The sequence below is a fragment of the Aegilops tauschii genome, chromosome 7 (assembly GCF_002575655.3).
Source record: "Aegilops tauschii subsp. strangulata cultivar AL8/78 chromosome 7, Aet v6.0, whole genome shotgun sequence".
NCBI classification, from domain to species: domain Eukaryota; kingdom Viridiplantae; phylum Streptophyta; class Magnoliopsida; order Poales; family Poaceae; genus Aegilops; species Aegilops tauschii.
In genome coordinates, this window is record NC_053041.3 from 539,480,825 (window position 1) to 539,504,658 (window position 23,834).

Genomic DNA, 23,834 nt, shown 5'->3' on the forward strand with positions numbered 1-23,834 from the left:
TTCCCGTGCCTCCAACCATAGCTCAACGCCGCTGCCTCATGTGTCCACTAGCTCCAGGACGCTCGACTGGTTGTTCTTCCCACTGGATTCCATCGTCGGCTCTGCTTTTCGGTCAACACCTCCGTGTGATCCTGTCCAGGTCCTCCTGCCCTGCAATTCTGCCGCTGGACCTAGTCGACATACAGGTCGGCTAGCTCCCGGTCTCTCCGTTCCGCAGGTCAGCGCTCGTCCGCCTTCGATTGGATCTCGCGCATCCTGTCCAGGAGCTCCAGCCCGCTCGTCCGCTGGATCCCGCGCCCTGAAGAAAATATGCCCTAGAGGCAATAACAAAGTTATTATTTATTTCCTTATTTCATGATAAATGTTTATTATTCATGCTAGAATTGTATTAACCGGAAACTTAGTACATGTGTGAATACATATACAAAACAAAGTGTCCTAGTATGCCTCTACTTGACTAGCTCGTTTATCAAAGATGGTTATGTTTCCTAACCATAGACATGTGTTGTCATTTGATGAACGGGATCACATCATTAGGAGAATGATGTGATGGAAAAGACACATTCGTTAGCTTAGTATTATGATCGTTACAGTTTCATTGCTATTGCTTTCTTCATGACTTATACATGTTCCTCAGACTATGAGATTATGCAACTCCCGAATACCGGAGGAACACCTTGTGTGCTATCAAACGTCACAACGTAACTGAGTGATTATAAAGATGCTCTACAGGTGTCTCCGATGGTGTTTGTTGAGTTGGCATAGATCGAGATTAGGATTTCACTCTGTGTATCGGAGAGGTATCTCCGGGCCCTCTCGGTAATGCACATCACTATAAGCCTTGCAAGCATTGTGACTAATGAGTTAGTTGCGGGATGATGCATTACGGAACGAGTAAAGAGACTTGCCAGCAACAAGATTGAACTAGTTATTGAGATACCGACGATAGAATCTCGGGCAAGTAACATAGCGATGACAAAAGGAACAACGTATGTTGTTATGCGGTTTGACTGATAAAGATCTTCGTAGAATATGTAGGAACCAATATGAGCATCCAGGTTCCGCTATTGGTTATTGACCGGAGATGAGTCTCGGTCATGTATACATAGTTCTCGAACCCGTAGGGTCCGCACGCTTAACGTTCTGTGACGATTTGTATTATGAGTTATGTGATTTGATGACCGAAGTTTGTTCGGAGTCCCGGATGAGACCGGGGACATGACGAGGAGTCTCAAAATGGTCGAGATGTAAAGATCGATATATTGGAAGGCTATATTCGGACATCAGAAAGGTTCCGAGTGATTCGGGTATTTTTAGAGTACCGAAGAGTTACGGGAATTCGTATTGGGCCTTAATGGGCCATACGGGAAAGGAGAGAAAGGCCTCAAGGGTGGCCGCGCCCCTTCCCCAGGGACTGGTCCGAATTGGACTAGGGAAAGGGGCGCCCCCTTCCTTCTCCTTCTCCCTTCCCTTTTTCCTATTCCATGTGGGAGGTGGAATCCTACTAGGACTAGGAAGTCTAGGACTCCACACTTGGGCGCGCCCTATGAGGGCCGGTCTCCTCTTCCCTCCATCCTTTATATACGTGGTCAGGGGGCACCCCATAGACACACAAGTTGATCATTGATCTCTTAGCCGTGTGCGGTGCCCCCTCCACCATAATCCACCTCGGTCATATCGTCGTAGTGCTTAGGCGAAGCCCTGCACCGGTAGCTTCATCATCACCGTCATCATGCCGTCGTGCTGACGAAGCTCTCCCTCGACACTCTGATGGATCTTGAGTTCGTGGGACGTCACCGAGCCGAACGTGTGCAGATCGCGGAGGTGCCGTACTTTTGGTACTAGGATCGGTCGATCGTGAAGATGTACGACTACATCAACCGCGTTGTCATAACGCTTCTGCTTACGGTCTACGAGGGTACGTAGACAACACTCTCCCCTCTCGTTGCTATGCATCACCATGATCTTGCGTGTGTGTAGGATATTTTTTTGAAATTACTACGTTCCCCAACAGTGGCATCCGAGCCAGGTTTATGCGTAGATGTTATATGCACGAGTAGAACACAAGTGAGTTGTGGGAGATAATAGTCATACTGCTTACCAGCATGTCATACTTTGATTCGACGGTATTGTTGGATGAAGCGCCCCAGACCGATATTACGTGTACGCTTACGCGAGACTAGTTCTACCGACGTGCTTCGCACACAGGTGGCTGGCGGGTGTCAGTTTCTCCAACTTTAGTTGAATTGAGTGTGGCTACGCCCGGTCCTTGTTGAAGGTTAAAACAACACATACTTGACGAAAAATCGTTGTGGTTTTGATGCGTAGGTAAGAATGGATCATGCTCAGCCCGTAGCAGCCACGTAAAACTTGCAACAACAAAGTAGAAGACGTCTAACTTGTTTTTGCAGGGCATGTTGTGATATGATATGGTCAAGACGTGATAAGATATAAATTGTTGTATGAGATGATCATGTTTTTGAAATTATCGGCAACTGGCAGGAGCCTTATGGTTGTCTCTTTATTGCATAAGATGCAAGTGTCATGTAATTGCTTTACTTTATCGCTATGCGATAGCAATAGTTGCATTAGCAATAGTTGGCGAGATGACCATATGACAACACGTTGATAGAGATCAAGATGATAGAGATCATGGTGTCATGTCGGTGACGATAGAAATCATGACGGTACTTTGGAGATGGAAATCAAAGGCACAAGATGATGATGGCCATATCATGTCACATATTTTGATTGCATGTGATGTTTATCTTTTATACATCTTATTTTTCTTGGTTCGGCGGTAGCTTTATAAGATGATCCCTTACTAAAATTTCAAGGTATAAGTGTTCTCCCTGAGTATGCACCATTGCGACAGTTCTTCGTGCTGAGACACCACGTGATGATCGGGTGTGATAAGCTCTACGTTCAAATACAACGGGTGCAAGCCAGTTTTACACATGCAAAATACTCGGGTTAAACTTGACGAGCCTAGCATATGAAGATATGGCCTCAGAACACTGGAGACCGAAAGGTCGAGCGTGAATCATATAGTAGATATGATCAACATAGTGATGTTCACCATTGAAAACTACTCCATCTCACGTGATGATTGGACATGGTTTAGTTGATTTGGATCACGTGATCATTTAGATGACTAGAGGGATGCCTATCTAAGTGGGAGTTCTTAAGTAATATGATTAATTGAATTTTAATTTATCATGAACTTAGTACCTGATAGTTTTTGCATAACTATGTAGCTCGCGATGTAGCTCCCCGTTTATTTTTGATATGTTCCTAGAGGAAAACTATGTTGAAAGATTGTCACGACCGGTTTTTCAATAAAATAATTATTGAGAGACCAATCCCTTTTACGGACCAGCGAGGAAGAATTCCTTCTCACTGGTAGACAATATCTTGGTCACAGAAGAAAAAATACCAGGAGTACTAAATATAATACAAGGTTGAGCAGAGACTGCCCAACAATTTATTACATGCACGCCGCTAAAACAAGACGGCGGATAGGGTGGCAAACTACTAACTCACGATAATAACGGTGGTGGAAATATCATCGCGAAGCGAGTGATATGATTCCAGAAGACTACAACTCTTCGAGCGTCGGAGTGAGGCTCGAGAAGACTTATAGCGGGTGGCGGAAGCGTATACAATACAAGTGACCAATATCCGGGATCGCGCAGGACTGACTGGGACTCCTCTAGGCATCGGACGCGCTATCAAACTCTTCATCCAAGAGACCGCCTTCGTCAACATCTGGCCAAATCAACAAGCCAGGTGAGTACTATGAAAGTACTCGCAAGACAGTTCGGACATAAGGTATAACAAATGTAAACATGAAGCACATGAACAAGTTAACCAGTGCGATCAGACATAGAGATAATAAATACTGGGTGCCAAGCGAGGGTCTGAATGACGCCTCGAGCGGAAACTGCAGAATAGTAATACTGGTGCCAAACGAGTGTCTGAAAGACTCCTCGAGCGGAAAATGCGTAATAATAATACTGGTGCCAAACGAGTGTCTGAAAGACTCCTCGAGCGGAAAAATGCGGAATAATAATGCTGGTGCCAAACGAGTGTCTGAAAGACTCCTCGAGCGAAAAAATGCGGAATAATAATGCTGGTGCCAAACGAGTGTCTGAAAGACTCCTCGAGCGGAAAAATGCGGAATAATAATGCTGGTGCCAAACGAGTGTCTGAAAGACTCCTCGAGCGGAAAAATGCGGAATAATAATGCCACAGTCGGGCGTCGGGGCGACACCACATAAAGGGCTTATAACAGAAAATAAAAACAGTGCATGCCACAGTCGGACGTCTGAGCGACATCACATAAAGGGCTTATATTTAAAGTGAGAAACGAGTACACGCCACAGTCGGACGTCTGCGCGACGTCACATTAAGGGCTTATATTTAAAGTGAGAAACGAGTACACGCCACAGTCGGACGTCTGCGCGACGTCACATAGAGGGCTTATATCACAGCTCAATAATACAATAGTTTGGGAACAAGCATGCGACAAATATAAAGTTAGTCCATCCACAGGAATAACAATAAATCTGAATTTACCACTTGAGCTTGTTCACCGGGGACAAGTTTTCCACGCGGATAGATATGGATATAATGTTTTCATTACTTGATCATGGATACGATGATTTGGAAGGAATTGACTCTGCAGAGTTTGTACTTAACCACAGCCAACGGATTTCAGTAGTCACGGGGACTAGTTCCGTCTACGGTGTTTTGGAAGAAACACGTCTAACCAGTACACACCCAATTCAACCATCCGAAGCCAGGGATCACCCTCGGCGACGTTCAAGAAAAACCTTGAGACGGGGAGGCTACAACCTCGCGTAGCATGGGATCAAATTTCTATACGCGCGCTCTAAGGGGGTGCCCCCCCTCTCGGTCCCAACTGGAAACACCCATGCCCCCTGACCGGATGACTGGCTTTAATCCTGGGCCAAGGTACCATCATCCCGGCCTCTCTGTTTGGTGTGTACACGGAAAGAGGTTACCAACTTACTAAACCGCATCCTGGCAATGAGACATGTGGTAGCACGGAAGAGGGAAAGAACGATAACGTGGCTCCAACCATGTTAACGTCGGAGAAAGTCGGATGACGCAAGGCTGGTATGCTACAACAGTACCACCTTGCTGCCCTTCATGTCACCACATGATTAGGCCATCTCTCATCATTGATCATCGCAACTTTGGAACATGCGGGAAAGGAACGATAACGTGGCTCCAACCACGTTAACGTCGGAGAAAGTCGGATGACGCAAGGCTGGTATGCTACAACAGTACCACCTTGCTGCCCTTCATGTCACCACATGATTAGGCCATCTCTCATCAGAGATCATCGCGACTTTGGAACAACCGGGTCGTTGCCTTACAAGCAACGAGGTATTTACCGACACTCATATGCCGCGCACAAACTCTCACGTGAACATGTAAAACACCTGTCATATCAAATGTTCAAAACATGCTTGCCTGGTTCGGAGAAGTCGGAGTCTAGCTCGGCGAAGTTCGCGGCTCCTTCACCTCTTCCGGAACCTACGGCAATCACGAAACGGGTACTAACGTGAAAACCAACACTTGCACAGAAACTTTTCCAAATATTTTTCAAATAAATCCCATAAAAAACTAGACAAAATTTGAAGATTGTCATAAAAAGAATCACTCAAAAATTCCTTTTTATTAAAAAGTTATAAAGGTTTCTGTCCAGGGACTTATCTGTAATGAAACAGAAAAGTTCCAGGGTTTTAACTGAGAAAACAGAAAACGCTTCGGTTGGGAATGCGCAAGCGCAAAGGAGAAAACGTATTTGCCCGAAGGCGCCAACAGAAAACGGTTCGAAGGAGAATAGAATAGAGGCTGACAGGCGGGGTCCACCTGTCAGGTTTAAAAAAGCTCGCCGGCGCCCGAAGACTGCGGTGGACGCCGGCGTCGAACCATGGCGAGTTAGGAGAAACGGAGGGTACCAAGAGCTTCAGCGTCTTCTTCCGCGTCGGTGGGTGGTGGACTCGTCCAACGGGGAGCACCACGTCGACGGCGACACTATCTCCGGCGGACGGCGGCTCGGGTGAGGATGGGGAACTCCGGTGGAGGGCTGCAAACTACGAATTGAGGCGCGGGTCAGAACGAGGGATGCAAGGTGAAGCTACTGGCAAGAGAATGGGGGCGGAGGAGCACACACGGGGGCGAATCGGGCTGGATCCCGTGGCGGGTCGCGGCGGCCGGAGTCGAGGAAGGAATCCTCCTCGGGGCTCTTCCAGTGGCTAGGCTTGCTCTAGGGGGAGTGCAGGGATGGTGGGTGCTCGAGTTGAAGCTCGGGGCCTCTATTTATAGGCAGATCGACGGGGTGGCCGTGAACGGAGAATCTTCGGCGAGTGATTACGGCGGAGCAGTGGATTGGCAGGAGGTTTGAGTGGCCAGGATCATCAGTGGAGGTAACTGGAGTCGTTTCACAGCTAAACGGGGTCGGTCTTGGCGTAATGGCGTCGGTCCACGGTGAGGTGACCGCACGGGCTCAACGGCGGCAGAGAGCACGCTCCACGCCCTGCGGTTCACGACGAGAGCGGCAGCGCGTTCGGGGGAGTGGAAGGCCACGCGGCGAGCTCCTGTGGTTTGGGCAGCGCTGGGTGGCGTCGTCGGCCCCGTGTCTCCCGCTGGCGTCCGCAAAGCCGCCGCCGGCGTCGGTCACGGGGCGGCGCACCTTCTGCTGCTCGTCGCCGACGCCCGCAAGGCGCCAGGCGTTTGTGCGGTGCAGGAACAAGAGGGCGGGGACGAGGAGCAAGGCGACGCAGTGGTACTGGCGAGATCGATGTCCTTCTCTGAAGAAAACGACAGCAAGCCACTGACTGAATCTCTGAATTTTCTGAACTTGACACAGACAGTGCACTGCAGGTGTTCGATAGGAGGATTTTGCAATGAGATAAATTTTTCTGGAGCTGTAACTTGGTGAGATGACCACTCAATGCACCCAGAGGCTGCCTGATTTTACTTGGAATTTTTGGAGAAGGTTTTGAATGAATTTCACCAAGTTTGACAAATCTGGTCCAAACTTGCAGCAGGTGTAGTTTGAAAATTTTGAACTGAAGACCAGTGGATCTTCATGGTTCTTGGTTGAGGGTTCAAAGGACTAGGAGGGGAAAAAGGTTTGGGGGCAAAAATCAAAACAGAAAATGGAGTTCCATTGCAAATCTCCAAGTGCTAGGAAAGAAGGCAGAAATTTATTTGAATAGAATATAAATGGAAATAATCACATGGGGTGGTTCAACTTGCTGGATTTGATGCAAATCATGATCCAAAGGTGAGGAAAGGGTTAGGAGAGGGAATTTGCACTAAGGCCATGGCAAGAAGGAATTGTTGAAAGTGGCAAAGGATTTTCCAATAGCCATAGTGCAAATTTCAAGGAGATTTTCAAAAGTCATTTCCCAAGTGAAAATATTTTGTCTTGAGTCCAAGTGAAAAGCAAGAACCTCCAAGACCAAAGACAGATCTTGGTTGAATCCAAATAAACTTTTGCCATAAAGAAAAATGTTTGAGAGTGAGAGTTCTCTTGAAGAAAAATTTAAATCACTCCTCTCAAGTCAAATAAAATCATTTGAAAAATCCAAATAAAAACTTGGGTGTCACAAAGATGATAGTAGCAATGATGCGGACTAGGTCTGTGATCTGAGGATTATCCTCATTGCTGCACAGAAGAATTATGTGCTTGATGCACCGCTAGGTGACAGACCTATTGCAGGAGCAGATACAGACGTTATGAACGTTTGACAAAGCTCGGTATGATGACTACTTGATAGTTTAGTGCACCATGCTTTACGGCTTAGAACCGCGACTTCAAAAATATTTTGAACGTCATGGAGCATATAAGATGTTCCAAGAGTTGAAATTGGCATTTCATACTCATGCCCGTGTCGAGAGGTATGAGACCTCTGACAGTACTTTGCCTACAAGATGGAGGAGAATAGCTCAACCAGTGAGCATGTGCTCAGATTGTCTGAGTACTACAATTGCTTGAATCAAGTGGGAGTTAATCTTCCAGATAAGATAGTAATTGACAAAGTTCTCTAGTCACTATCACCAAGTTACTAGAACTTACTGATGAACTATAATATGCAAGGGATGACGAACGTAATTCCCAAGCTCTTCGCGATGATGTAAGCGGCGGAGGTAGAAATCAAGAAATAACATCAGGTGTTGATGGTTAACAAGATCACTAGTTTCAAAGAAAAGGGCAAAGGGAAAGAAAGAGAAACTTCAGAGAAGAATAGCAAGCAAGTTGCTGCTCCCATGAAGAAGCCCAAAGCTAGACCCAAGTCTGGAACTGAGTGCTTCTACTACAAAGGAAATGGTCACTGGAAGTGGAACTTCCCTAGATACTTGGCGGATAAGAAGGATGGCAAAATGAACAAAGGTATATTTTGATATACATGTTATTGATGTGTACTTTACTAGTGTTTATAGCAACCCCTCAGTATTTAATACTGGTTCAGTTGCTAAGAGTAGTAACTCGAAACGGGAGTTAAAAAATAAACAACTAGTTAAGGGCGAGGTGATGATGTGAGCTGGAAGTGATTCCAAGGTTGATAAGATCACCATCGCACACTCCCTTTACCTTCGGGATTAGTGTTGAACCTAAAATAAATGTTATTTGGTGTTTGCTTTGAGCATAAATATGATTGGATCATGTTTATTGCAATACGGTTATTCATTTAAGTCAAAGAATAATTGTTGTTCTATTTACATGAATAAAACCTTCTATGGTCATACACTCAATATAAATGGTTTATTGAATCTCGATCGTAGTGATACACATATTCATAAATATTGAAGCCAAAAATCCAAAGTTAATAATGATAGGGCAACTTATTTGTGGCACTGCCGTTTAGGTCATATTGGTGTAAAGCGCATGAAGAAACTACATGCCGATGGACTTTTGGAATCACTTGATTATGAATAATTTGATGCTTGCGAACCATGACTCATGGGCAAGATGACTAAGACTCCGTTCTTCGGAACAATGGAGCGAGCAACAGACTTGTTGGAAATAATACATACTGATGTGTGCGGTCCAATAAGTGTTGAGGCTCGCGGCGGGTATCGTTATTTTCTGACCTTCACAGATAATTTGAGCAGATATGGGTATATCTACTTGATGAAACATAAGTCTGAAACATTTGAAAAGTTCAAAGAATTTCAGAGTGAAGTGGAAAATCATCGTAACAAGAAAATAAAGTTTCTACGATATGATCACAGAAATGAATATTTGAGTTACGAGTTTGGTCTTCATTTGAAACAATGTGGAATAGTTTCACAACTCACGCCACCTGAAACACCACAGCGTAATGGTGTGTCCGAACGTCATAACCATACTTTATTAGATATGGTGCAATCTATGATGTCTCTTACCGAATTACCACTATCGTTTTGGGGTTATGCATTAGAGACGGCTGCATTCACGTTAAATAGGGCACCATCTCAAAATCCGTTGAGACAACATCGTATGAACTGTGGTTTAGCAAGAAACCTAAGCTGTCATTTCTTAAATTTTGGGGTTGCGATGCTTATGTGAAAAAGTTCCAACCTGATAAGCTCAAGCCCAAATCGGAGAAGTGCGTCTTCGTAGAATACCCAAAAGAAACTGTTGGGTACACCTTCTATCACAGATCCGAAGGCAAGATCTTTGTTGCTAAGAATGGATCCTTTCTGGAGAAGGAGTTTCTCTCGAAAGAAGTGAGTGGGAGGAAAGTAGAACTTGATGAGGTAATTATACCTGCTCCCGATTTGGAAAGTAGTTCAGCACAGAAATCAGTTCCAGTGATTCCTACACCAATTAGTGAGGAAGCTAATGATGATGATCATGAAACTTCAGATCAAGTTACTACCGAACATTGTAGGTCAACCGGAGCACGTTCCACACCAGAGTGGTACGGTAATCCTATTCTGGAAGTCATGTTACTAGACCATGACGAACCTACGAACTATGAGGAAGCGATGATGAGCCCAGATTCTGCGAAATGGCTTGAGGCCATGAAATCTGAGATGGGATCCATGTATGAGAACAAAGTGTGGACTTTAATTGACTTGCCCGATGATCGGCAAGCCATTGAGATTAAATGGATCTTCAAGAGGAAGACGGACGCTGGTAATAGTGTTACTATCTAAAAAGCTAGGATTGTCGCAAAAGGTTTTCGATAAGTTCAAGGTGTTGACTACGATGAGAGTTTCTCACTCGTATCTATGCTTAAAGTCTGTCCGAATCATGTTAACAATTGCCGCATTTTATGAAACTTGGCAAATGGATGTCAAAACTGCATTCCTTAATGGATTTCTTAAAGAAGAGTTGTATATGATGCAACCAGAAGGTTTTGTCAATCCGAAAGATGCTAACAAAGTGTGTAAGCACCAGTGATCCATTTCTGGACTGGTGCAAGCATCTCAGAGTTGGAATGTACGCTTTGATAGTGTGATCAAAGCATATAGTATTATACAGAATTGCGGTGAAGCTTGTATTTATAAGAAAGTGAGTGGGAGCACTACAGCCTTTCTGATAAGTATATGTGAATGATATATTGTTGATTGGAAATGATGTAGAATTTTTCTGGAAAGCATAAAGGAGTGTTTGAAAGGAGTTTTTCAAAGAAAGACCTCGGTGAAGCTGCTTACATATTGAGCATCAAGATCTATAGAGATAGATCAAGACGCTTGATAAGTTTTTGCAATGAGTACGTACCTTGACAAGTTTTTGAAGTAAAGTTCAAAATGGAACAGTCAAAGAAGGAGTTCTTGCCTGTGTTGCAAGGTGTGAAGTTGAGTAAGTCTCAAAGCCCGACCACGGCAGAACATAGAGAGAGAATGGAAGTCATTCCCTATGTCTCAGCCATAGGTTCTATAAAGTATGCCATCCTATGTACCGGACCTATTGTATACCCTGCCCTGAGTTTGGCAAGGGAGTACAATAGTGATCTAGGAGTAGATCACTAGACAGCAGTCAAAATCATCCTTAGAGGACTAAGGAAACATTTCTCGGTTATGGAGGTGATAAAGAGTTCGTCGTAAAGAGTTACGTCGATGCGAGCTTGGACACTGATCTGGATGACTCTAAGTCACAATCCAGATACATATTGAAAGTGGGAGCAATTAGCTAGAGTAGCTCCGTGCAGAGCATTGTAGACATAGAAATTTGCAAAATACATACGGATTTGAATGTGGCAGACCCGTTGACTAAACTTCTCTCACAAGCAAAACATGATCACACCTTAGTACTCTTTGGTGTTAATCACATGGCGATGTGAACTAAGATTACTGACTCTAGTAAACCCTTTGAGTGTTGGTCACATGGCGATGTGAACTATTGGTGTTAAATCACATGGCGATGTGAACTAGATTATTGACTCTAGTGCAAGTGGGAGACTGAAGGAAATATGCCCTAGAGGCAATAATAAAGTTATTATTTATTTCCTTATTTCATGATAAATGTTTATTATTCATGCTAGAATTGTATTAACCGGAAACTTAGTACATGTGTGAATACATAGACAAAACAACACTACAAAAAAAATAAACTTCCGTGATGATACGTGTTTGTCACAGTAGGTCACGTTTTCTGTCATGCATGTACATCCATGCTTTCGTAGAAGTGTTCCATGACATTACCAAAATTATCATCACGGAAGTGTCCACTTCCATGATGATAAATCGCGCGTCACAGAAGTGCTTTCGTCAAGGGTGACCGACACGTGGCATCCACCGTAACGGAACACCGTTCAGCTATCGGGTCCGGTTTTGGATCCGATAACCCGTTAACAACCCGGACCAATGGGGATTTTCCACGTGTAAAATTCTGATTGGCTGACGGAAACACGTGTCAGCTCCGCGTTGGCACAGGTGTCACTCATCCAATGGGCGAGATGCGCCTATGATATGTTGACACGTGGACCGGCCCAAAAGTGGCCCATAAAGTTTAAATGGGTCGGCCCAACTAAAGGCCCACAAGATTTTGTGGACCATAATGGGTCGGCCCAGCTAAAGGCCCACGAGATTTTGTGGACCATAATGGGCTGGCCCAGCTAAAGGCCCACAAGATTTTGCGGGCCATAATGGGCCGGCCCAGGTAAAGGCCCACAAGATTTTTGCGGGCCATAATGGGCCGGCCCAGGTGAAGGCCCACAAGATTTTTGTGGACCATAATGGGCCGGCCCAGCTAAAGGCCCATGAGATTTCGCCGACATTAATGGGCCGGCCCAGCTGTAGGCCCACAAGATTTTGAGGACCCTAGTAGGCCGGCCCATTAACTGGCTGCCATGTTTTGGGCCAAATGCCGGCCCATATTTGATCCGGTCCATTAATGGCCTGCCACGTTCCGGGCCTAACAATGGCCCATATGAGATCCGGCCCGTTAAAAGCCTACCACGTTCTGGGCCAAATTACGGCCCAGATCAAGTCCGGCCCTTTAAGAGGCTTTGGGCTAAATTATGGCCCATATCAGATTCGGCCCGTTAACTGGACGCTATGCTTTTGGGCCCACTTGCTAAAGGCCCATTTAGTAATTCGGCCTGATATTAGTTTCGGCCTGTTAAGGGCCCGTTTAACATTTCGGCCCTATATTAATTTCGGCCTGTTAAAAGCCCATCATATAGTTGGGCCTAACTACGGCCCGGTTTGCATCCGGCCTGCTCGCAGCCGATAATCTGATTGGGCCAAACAAGGACCGAGACAATTTTGGCCTGTTAAAAGCCCGTGATTTGATTGACACAATCATGGGCCGGGGTCCATTTCAGGCTGCTGCCAGCCCGTGAGCTGTTCGACACGTTTCAGGCCCAACCTACTTCTCAGCCTCCTAAAAGCACATTGAGTTTTCTTGCGAAAAGAGGGCCGGCAGTTTACTCGGCCTATTAAAGGTCCGAATCTACTAGTGGGCTAGTTTACATTTAGGCCTTCTAACGGACCAAGATGACGGGGCCCATGATGCGGATCATACATCGTGATTGCATGACGGCGCGATTATGTACCGTAATTTTACGGTTTGGCCGGTTTACTGCGAAGACAGGATATATATACAGTAAAATAACCGCAACATCATGAATAAGAAAAAACCTAGACTATACAATAAAGAAATTATGGCATATTACATCTACTGGGCGTCAAAGTTCGCCACTATGATAATAAAGCACAAGCAGACAGCAGGTTACATATACGGGGCATCAAAGATCGCCACCAGTGCAACTAAACATGCCGACAAAATAATATACAAAACCGACAACACTTCAATAGAGTTCAAGAAAGGTTAGCCCTGCTGGGGAGCTGCAGCACAAGCAGCTGAGCAAGCTGATGAGACTGCGCTTGTCTAACACTTATATCCTCCTCACTCTGAAAGATAAACAAGCAGGCAGATGACAGGTTTTGCACATAAAAGTATCAGTGCTGACAATTCATCACATTTCTTACTGACCAATAAAGTGACACAGTTTAAAATTGCATTAACACAATATGGTATTATTCAGGTCAAGACATGGCAGGAAATGACATTGTGAAGGAGTTGGCAGCTTCACGACACCACTCGATTACAGATCAAGAACTCATAAGTATCAATGGTTAGTGTGCTATCAATTTATCCCATTTCAGATTGGCAAATAAAGAGACAGTTTAAATAATAGTAGAATGATATGACATTGTTCATAGTTAAGACATTGCAGAATATGACATTGTGCTGTAGTGGGTAGGTTCACCACACCACTGGATTACCGATCAAGAACAGAAGCATACATGCAGTGCAAAAGAAGAACACTTGCTCTGTATAGTTTAATTTACATGGTATGAAGAAGGAACTTGGTTGTACAACTGAAAACTTAAATTGAGAAGGACAAACTTTTGTTTATGAACTACATAATAAACTTTAAACATGCAATTTAATGCAAACACCAAAAATAAATAGCTGTTGCAGTCATGCCTAACCAAATATACACAACAAAGTTTGAAGGCTTGAGAAGGGCAAACTTACATTATTCGTGAAGGCAGGCTCTATAAAGCCCTTGTCCATGCTGATAGGGGGGCAATTCAAGAAGTTTACCACAGAATGTTCTTCATAAGCATTGCCTTTATTCTACATTTTGTTAAGAGTAAATATAGATGTGACAATATAAGAAAAAATGGAGAATACCTAAGATAAGATGAAGAGTGATGCTACATAACCAAGTAGCTATAAATTTAAGTACAACGATACAGGCAAAAGGTACAGCCAAGAGCAATGCAGAGCTAAACTTCTTCAGTACCATCAGAGTAAATATAGATCTTATGTGTAGAAAATGGAGGCAAAGGAAAATAAGCTGCAGAGTGATGGTACATGAACAACTACCTGTCAATATAAGTACACTAATAAAGGACAGTAGGTACTTACAAGAACAATGCAGAGCTAAAAAAATTCATTGGCATTGGATATATTCTACACTAATGTAACCATTCATATAGATCAGATAATTTGGAGCGAACAATTGATAAGCAAGCTATCATGCATACTGCTGTCACATAATGAACCAGGTATGTATGCAAGTACAGTGATACAGGACAACAGGTACTAACAAGAGTAAAGCAGCGGGCAGCATATTTGCGATATCCTGTCGTTCTTTTCAAACCGGAATTCTTTTTCGAGCAGATTTCCTGCAAAAAAGATCTGTAAGGCACATGCGGAAAAGTAGAAGTTCAAATTGTCATGATATCATAGACAGTACCTCATCCTCGGAACGAGACCGGTGTGTAACAAGGTTTTTCCATTCAATGTCTTCTAAATTTAGCACAGGAGACTTCACCAGAAATTCGTTTATAGACTTGCCATCAAAGTGTGATTTCCTCAGGTAACACCAATACTGCTGCAATGCTTCCTTGAAAAGCGCAAGCAAGCTTTGCTCGTCATGACTATCCAGATTAACCCTCGCCTACTTGCAACAATGTAATGTAAATCATTGATGTGTTCAATCAGCAGAAAACAGGAAAATAATCACCATGAATAATAGCACTTACACGTAAGTGGGACAGGAAGATGTGAAAATGGTGTTTGTCTTCACTATAATCTTCCCATGATGGGAATATATGCACGTAGTCCCTAAAAACATTGAAAGCATTGTCTTTTAAACTGGGAATAACTGGAATGGGGTTCGAATCTGCAGGAATTGGCCATCTCTGCAGTTGGGATAGGTCTTCGGCCGGTGGACTTGCTGTACTTTTTGCTTGAGTGGGATTTTTGTGTGGTACGGCTCGTGCTATGGCAACTGAAATCGGCATACCTTTTGCTGGAGTGCATGTCCTGTGTGGTGCGGCTAGTGGTGTGGCCAGTGAAGTATGGGTACAGTCTGCTGGAGTCGGTCCTACGTTTTGTGTCACTGGTTGTACAGGCAATATAAGTGGGGTGTTGTCTGATTTCTCCGACACAACCACGTTTTTCAAGGACTTTGCTGGTGCTCCTTCAGGTTCGGCAATGTAACGCCCGGATAATCAAGCTACAGTAATCCCACGCTAATGGTGCCATGTCACCACGGTTACTTTGCTAATCTACCGTTAGGTCAAACCGTTTAAAAATTCAAATTCAAATTTATGTCAACGATAAAAGTTTTTCAAAATTTAAAACAAAAATGTTCGGGAGATGCCATATTTTGCATAAGTAAATATGGTGTAGTAAACACATTTTTATAAAATGCCTAAATAATTTAAATTGAAATAAAACAGAAAAGAAAATAAATAAAAGAAAAGAAAATACAAAAGAGAAAACAAACAGAAAAAAAAGAAGAAAGGAGAAACCCCCCCCCACTGGACCCTGGCCCAACTGGGCCAACCCCCAGGCCCAGCCGGCCGGCCCACCCTGCCCCCACTCCCTTATCCACTCCCCCAAACCCTAACCCTCCACCGACACCCCCACTCTCCCCCTCCCTCCCCCGATCCAGATCGGATCGGGCTCCACCCCGTTGCCCCGCTCGCCCCGACGTCGCCCCGCTCGCCCCCGACGCCTCCCCGACGACCCCGTCGCCCCGCTCGCCCCCGACGCCGCCCCGACGACCCCGCGCCGCGCGACCACGCTGCCTCGCCGTGGGACGTCACCACGCCGGAGCTCGTCCTCGCCGGACCTCCCCGCCGGCCTGCTCCCACGTCGCCGTCGTCCCCGACCCCCACCTCGAGCCCCGCTGCCCCCCCCTACGGCCACAGTGAGCCGCGCCCCTCCTCTCTCTCCCTCGCCCCGTGCTCGTCCCCTCCCCTGATCGCCGCGGTCGCCGCGCCCCCGCGCGCGCTCGGTTGCGCTCGTCGCCGCGCTCACCGCCTCCGCCACCGCGCCCCACGGCCCCCCTCCGTTCGCCCTGCACCACTGGGCCGCGCACGCCTCCCCTCGCCTCCGCCGCTCGCCCCCGCGCACGTCGACGCGTCACCGCCGCCCGGCCCGTGCACTGGCCGCACCGCGGCCGGCCTCTGCCGTGGCCGGCGTCGCCGCCCCCTGGTGGCCTCGGGCGCACACGGGCGCCCACGCCCGCACCGGCCACCCGCGCCCCCGCTTTGGCCCCCTGGGCCACTGCCAGGTGGGGCCTCGCCCCCCTGAGCCACTGCCCCTGGGCCCGAACCCCCTTGGGCCACGACGAGACGAATCCGGATACGCAGCCCGTACGTCCGCCACACGTCCCTAGCATAGTGAACCTGCAACATTTCACCTCCGGCACCTCTGCCCGAAAACGCGAAACACCGGGAACACTTTCCCGGATGTTTTCCCCCTTCGCCGGTATCACTCCTTACCGCGTTAGGGCACACCTAACACCGCGTTTGCTTTGTCATGCATCGTTATGCATCTGTTTGCATTGTATTTACTGCTTCTCCCTCCCCTCTTCTCTCCGGTAGACTACGAGACCGACGCTGCTGCTGCCCAGTTCGACTACGGAGTTGACGACCCCTCCTACTTGCCAGAGCAACCAGGCAAGCCCCCCCTTGATCACCAGATATCGCCTATTCTTCTCTATACTGCTTGCATTAGAGTAGTGTAGCATGTTACTGCTTTTCGATATCCTATCCTGATGCATAGCCTATCCTTGCTACTACTGTTGTTACCTTTACCTGCAATCCTACATGCTTAGTATAGGATGCTAGTTTTCCATCAGTGGCCCTACATTCTTGTCCGTCTGCTGTGCTATACTATCGGGCCGTGATCACCTGGGCGGTGGTCACGGGTATATACTTATATACTATATACATGACACATGTGGTGACTAAAGTCGGGTCGGCTCGTAGGAGTACCCGCAAGTGGATCTTTGTGGCGGAGCGATAGGGCAGGTTGAGACCGCCTAGGTGAGAGGTGGGCCTGGCCCTGGGCGGCGTCCGCGGTTACTTCGACATAACACGCTTAACGAGTTCTTGGTATTTGCTCTGAGTCTGGCCATTTGGTCTATACGCACTAACCAGCTAAGCGGGAACAGTTATGGGCACTCGACGTCGTGGTATCAACCGAAGCTCTTTTTGACGTCAGCGACGGAGCGGCGCGCGCCGGATTGGACTGGAACGCCACTAGGCTAGGTCTGCTTCCGGCCGCCCTCGCAACGTGCAGGTGTGCAATGGGCGATGGGCCCAGACCCCTGCGCGCATAGGATTTAGACTGGCGTGTTGACCTCTCGGTGGATCCTAGGTGGGGCTGCGACGTGTTGATCTTCCAAAGCCGGGCATGACCCAGAAAAGTGTGTCCGGCCAAATGGGATCGAGCGTGTTGGGTTATGTGGTGCACCCCTGCAGGGAAGATTATCTATTCGAATAGCCATGTCCCTCGGTAAAAGGACGACCCGGAGTTGTACCTTGTCCTTATGACAACTAGAACTGGTTACTGAATAAAATACACCCTTCCAAGTGCCAGATACAACCCGATGATCGCTCTCTAAGAGGGCGACGAGGAGGGGATCGCCGGGTAGGATTATGATATGCGATGCTACTTGGAGGACTTCAATCTACTCTCTTCTACATGATGTAAGATGGAGATGGCCAGAAGCGTAGTCTTCGACAGGACTAGCTATCCCCCTCTTATTCTGGCATTCTACAGTTTAGTCCACTGATATGCCCCTTTACACATATACCCATGCATATGTAGTGTAGTTCCTTGCTTGCGAGTACTTTGGATGAGTACTCACGGTTGCTTCTCTCGCTCTTTTCCCCCTTTCCTTTCTACCTGGTTGTCGCAACCAGATGCTGGAGTCCAGGAGCCAGACGCCACCGTCGACGACGACACCTACGACACTGGAGGTGCCTACTACTACGTGCAGCCCGCTGACGATGACCAGGAGTAGTTAGGAGGATCCCAGGCAGGAGGCCTGCGCCTCGTTCGATCTGTAACCCAGTTTGTGCTAGCCTGCTTAAGGCAAACTTGTTTAACTTATGTCTGTACTCAGATATTGTTGCTTCTGCTGACTCGTCTATGTTCGAGCACTTGTATTCGAGCCCTCGAGGCCCCTGGCTTGTATTATGATGCTTGTATGACTTATTTATGTTTTAGAGTGTTGTGATATCTTCCCGTGAGTCCCTGGTCTTGATCGTACACATTTGCGTGCATGATTAGTGTACGGTCGAATCGGGGGCGTCACAAGTTGGTATCAGAGCCGACTGCCTGTAGGAATCCCCCTTTCCACACTCCTTGGCCGAAGTCGAGTCTAGACATTACAAAAACTTTTACTAACATGGCTGTGTGTCTTACGGGCCCACGTCGCCATTGGGTGGTACTAGGATCTTTTACTCCTCGACCTTTACTCTGGGACTCTGAACTCTCTTCTACTCGGGTTAAACGAATTTACTAACTCTAACACTAGGATCCCGTGACCGCATTCACCCCAAAGTTGGATAAGCCATAGTTATTTCTTAGAATAGTATTTTGAACAATTCACACACTGTCATTTGACTCCTTTGAAACATCTTTGCTTTCAGATGGAACCCACGAGGCAGGTCGTGCGCCACACGACGGCCATTGGTGCCTCGGGATCACCTACTGTGCTAGCTGAGATGATGACCTATCTGGGTTATCGCTGGCACCCTGAGTACACCGTCTACGAGGAGTACCAGCACTTTAACCAGGAGCAGTACCGTGCCATCGTCCACCTCTACTTGCGGGAGTATGACTCCACTACTGTGCTGCACACCGCTCATGGTGTTGGTGTGACCATCGATATGGTTGTCCACGATGCTGCCTATGCTGCTCTGACACGTCTTCGTGGAGAGTATCGGGAGTTGGACACCTCCCCTTTCAGGCACATTGCTATTGCATCCGATGTTGGTGCGGAGGGATACTATACTGCTGCCTACTCCACTGTCACCCGAGAGCCCTTCTACCATCAGAACCTGGTTCTGCATGCTGATGGGCTGGATCGAGCTAACCGAGCTCTTCGCCACGATTTGTACACCACCCGTCAGCACCTTTACCGTGCTCTGACGCTGTTGCACCCCTTTGTCCGATCTGGACAGCTACCACGTACTGCGATCTACCCAGCCAGGACCGTGATGCCCCACGGTGTCGGTTGGCCAGAGGTGGGAGGCTACTCTCCCGCACTTGGTCCTCTTTTGCCACCTGAGAGTCGGGATCTACACCCGAGTATCCGCGGCCCCTAGTCTGCTGACGTGGAGGGCTATCCGTTGCCTCACTACCAGCTGTCGGGCTACGATTACCTCCACAGTTTCCTCCTGGGACTGATGTAGTCTTGCTTATTTAGTATTGGCTACATTTGCCGCGAGCCTGTGAGCCGCCTATGTTGTTTTAGTCTATGTACTGAACTCTGTGTACTGAACTCTATGCATGACCCCTTTTGTAAGTTATGCCGACTACTATGTAGTAGCTATCGTGCTCCTTTCATTATGCACGTTTCATCATGAATGATCCTTGTCTTTGCAAATTTCTCAATGCTGAACTACCCCTGTTATATATTAGCAGGATGGTTAGACCAGGTGGTCGTGGTAGTGGTGGCAATGCCCCACCACCACCTGAGTACATGGCTGGTATGATCCAACAGTTCGAACTGAACCGCCAATTCATGGAAAATATGATGGCTCAGTTTCCTCGCCCCAATATGGACCAGCAACCAACCCCAGTAACTCTGCAGGATTTCATGCGCCTCAATCCAACTGTGTACCGCAGCTCAACTCAGCCTCTGGATGCTGATGACTGGCTCCGTGACATCACCTATGAGATGGAGTCTGCCGATGTAGCCCCTGCCAGCTATGTCAACTTTGCTTCCTTCTTTCTGAAGGGACCTGCAGCTCAATGGTGGGACAGCCACAGGCGTACTCTGCCAGCTAGAACAATCATCACCTGGCCAGACTTCCAAGCTGCTTTCCGTGCCCGCTTCATTCCTCAGGGAGTCATGGACCGGAAGAAGCGTGAGTTCCGCAACCTCACCCAAGGCAACAAAACTGTTGAAGCTTATCAGCGGGAGTTTCTGGACTTGTCTCGCTATGCTGAAGAGGACATTGCAACTGATGCACGCAGACAGGAGAAGTTCCGTGATGGCCTTCAAGCTGACATCAAGCTCGCACTTCTAGTGCATGACTTTGCTGATTTCGCCACCCTGGTGAACAAGGCCATTAATGTCGAAACTGGTCTGCAGGAATACCAGAGCTCTCACAGGCGCAACCGTGACATGGGCTCATCTTCGGGCCCGCCCTCATAGAAGCGTAAGATATGGATCCCGAACAACATGTACCGTCCAAATGCATCTGCCCCAAGGCAGACCTATGCTGCACCTCGTCTGCCCCCACCACCATCTAGGCAGTCAAGACTTCCAGCTCCACCACCCCAAGCTCCTGTTCCCACTCCCAATAATGGCTTGTGCTTCAGGTGTGGTCAACCAGGACACCGTGCTAGAGAATGCAACCAGAACCAGAATCAACTGGCCCTTCCAGCAACTGGCCATGGAAGCAACCAGCCCCGCAGCAACAAGGCCAAGTCTTATGGTCATGTTCATGCCAACCACGTTGATCTCAACGAAGCTCAAGACCAGCCTGCTACTGTGATGGGTACACTCCTCGTAAATTCAGTACCAGCATCCGTTTTATTTGATACAGGTGCATCGCATTCATTCATGTCAGAAGATTTTGCATTCATGCATGGCATTAGAAGCGAAGACATGAATGCTTCACTATTAGTACACACCCCTGCGGGCCAATGTCGAACCTCCATGATTTGCAACGACGTCCCCGTTGAAATCGAAGGACTGGAATTTCTTGTCTCTCCCATCGTACTGAAGTCCTGTAGCATTGATCTCATTCTGGGAATGAATTGGTTAAAAGTGCATACTGCTTCAATCGTTTGCACCACTAAGACCGTCCATCTGCTACACCCTTCAGATGAAATAGTTACTTACCAAGCCCATCTGGTGCAAAATGCCGAGGCAAGACTCTATGCATTGAATGCATTGAACGCTGCACCACTCGAGGGCATTGAAAACATTCCCGTCGTGCGTGAATTCCTCGACGTCTTCCCTGAAGAACTTCCAGGGATTCCCCCTGCTAGAGCTGTCGAATTCATCATTGACTTGAAACCAGGCACCACTCCTATAGCCAAGCGACCCTACAAGATGCCGCCGCATGAACTCCTTGAGCTTAAGGAGGAAATCGACAATTCTCTTCGCAAAGGATTCATTCGCCCAAGTTGCTCTCCTTGGGGAGCACCTTCTCTCTTTGTCAAGAAGAAGGATGGGACAAACCGATTAGTTCAAGACTACCGTCCTATAAACCAAGCTACCATTCAGAATAAGTATCCTCTTCCTCGGATCAATGATCTGTATGATCAACTGGCGGGTTCGTCAGTGTTCTCTAAGCTCGACTTGAGGTTGGGTTACCACCAGATCCGTGTTCGCGAAGAGGATATCCCAAAGACCGCCTTCGTGACTCGGTATGGTTCATACGAGTACACCGTCATGTCTTTCGGTTTAACCAATGCTCCAGCCACCTTCTCTCGTCTGATGAACTATATATTCATGGATTACCTCGACAAGTTCGTCATGGTTTATCTGGATGATATCCTGGTATTTTCCAAGAACGAAGAAGAACATGCTGAACATCTTTGACTTGTGCTGGAAAAGCTACGAGAGCATCAACTATATGCCAAGTTCTCCAAATGTGAATTCTGGCTACCCGAAGTAACCTATCTTGGGCATGTCATCTCTAAGGATGGTATTGCCGTCAACCCTGAACGAGTCCAGGCTATCCTTGATTGGACTCCTCCCAAGAACGTTAAGCAAGTCAGAAGTTTTCTCGGTCTCGCCAGCTATTGCCGTCGATTCGTCGAGAACTTCTCCAAGATCGCCAGGCCTCTGACTAACCTGTTGCATAAGGGCGTCAAGTTCCAATGGACAGACAAATGTCAGGAAAGTTTCCAGGCACTCAAAGACAAGTTGACTTCTGCCCCAGTTCTAGCTCCACCTGATACTAAGAAGGACTTCGTCATTTACTGCGACGCTTCCCGTCAAGGATTAGGCTGTGTCCTAATTCAAGACCGCAAAGTGATTGCTTATGCCTCTCGGCAATTGCGCCCTCATGAAGAGAACTACCCAGTTCACGACCCCGAACTTGCTGCTGTCATTCATGCGCTGAAGCAGTGGCGACATTACCTTCTTGGTAATCGTTGCGAGATCTTCACTGACCACCAAAGTCTGAAGTATCTGTTTACTCAGCCAGACCTGAACCTCCGTCAGCAGAGATGGATGGAGCTTGTTGCAGACTTTGACTTGGGTATTTCCTATACGCCCGGCAAGGCTAATGTAATGGCTGATGCCTTGAGCCGCAAGTCTTACTGCAACCACCTCCAGGTTCACAAAGTTCAGCCCTCGCTTGTTGAAGAATTTAGGAAGCTGAACCTCCATATTGTTCCTCCGGGTGCACTCGCTCCCCCTCCTAAGGAGTTTCGCAAGATGAACCTCCGTGTTGTTTCCCAGGGTTCCCTCAATACCCTGGCCGTCGAACCAGATCTCTTGGACTCCATCAAGAGAATACAGGGATATGACTCTGAAGCCCACGAGATTAAGCGCTACCTCGCAGAAGGAAAGCCCTCATTCTTCACTATTGCTGAAGATGGCACCTTGTACTTCAAGGGCCGCCTAGTGGTGCCATGTGCAAAGAAAAACCTGGATATGACACAGGAAGTTATGAAAGAAGCTCATGATACGCCTCTATGTATCCATCCTGGTAGTACAAAGATGTACCAAGACATCCGTCAGAGATTCTGGTGGTCTAATATGAAGCAAGACATTGCTCGTTATGTTGCTGAGTGTGACGTTTGCCGTCGTATCAAAGCAGAACATCAAAGGCCTGCTAGAACTCTGCAACCTATCTCTATTCCTGAATGGAAATGGGACCATGTTGAGATGGACTTCGTCACTGGATTTCCCAAATCACAGAAAGGTAATGATGCTATTCTTGTCGTCATTGACCGGCTTTCCAAAGTTGCACATTTCCTGGCGGTCAAAGAAACGATCACTGCAAGTCAGCTGGCAACGCTCTATATGTCCAGGATTGTTTCACTCCACGGTATTCCATTGGTTATCAGTTCAGACCGTGGCAGCTTATTCACTTCAAGATTCTGGGAAAGTTTCCAAGAAGCTATGGGAACTCATCTGTCATTCAGTACTGCGTTTCATCCTCAGTCGCAAGGGCAAGTTGAATGCGTCAACCAAGTTCTCGAAGACATGCTTCGAGCTTGTGTTATTTCCTTCGGCAAGAAATGGGAGGAATCTCTTCCGTATGCTGAGTTAACTTATAATAATAGCTATCAAGCTAGTCTAAAGATGGCCCCCTTCGAAGTGTTATATGGACGAAAGTGCCGA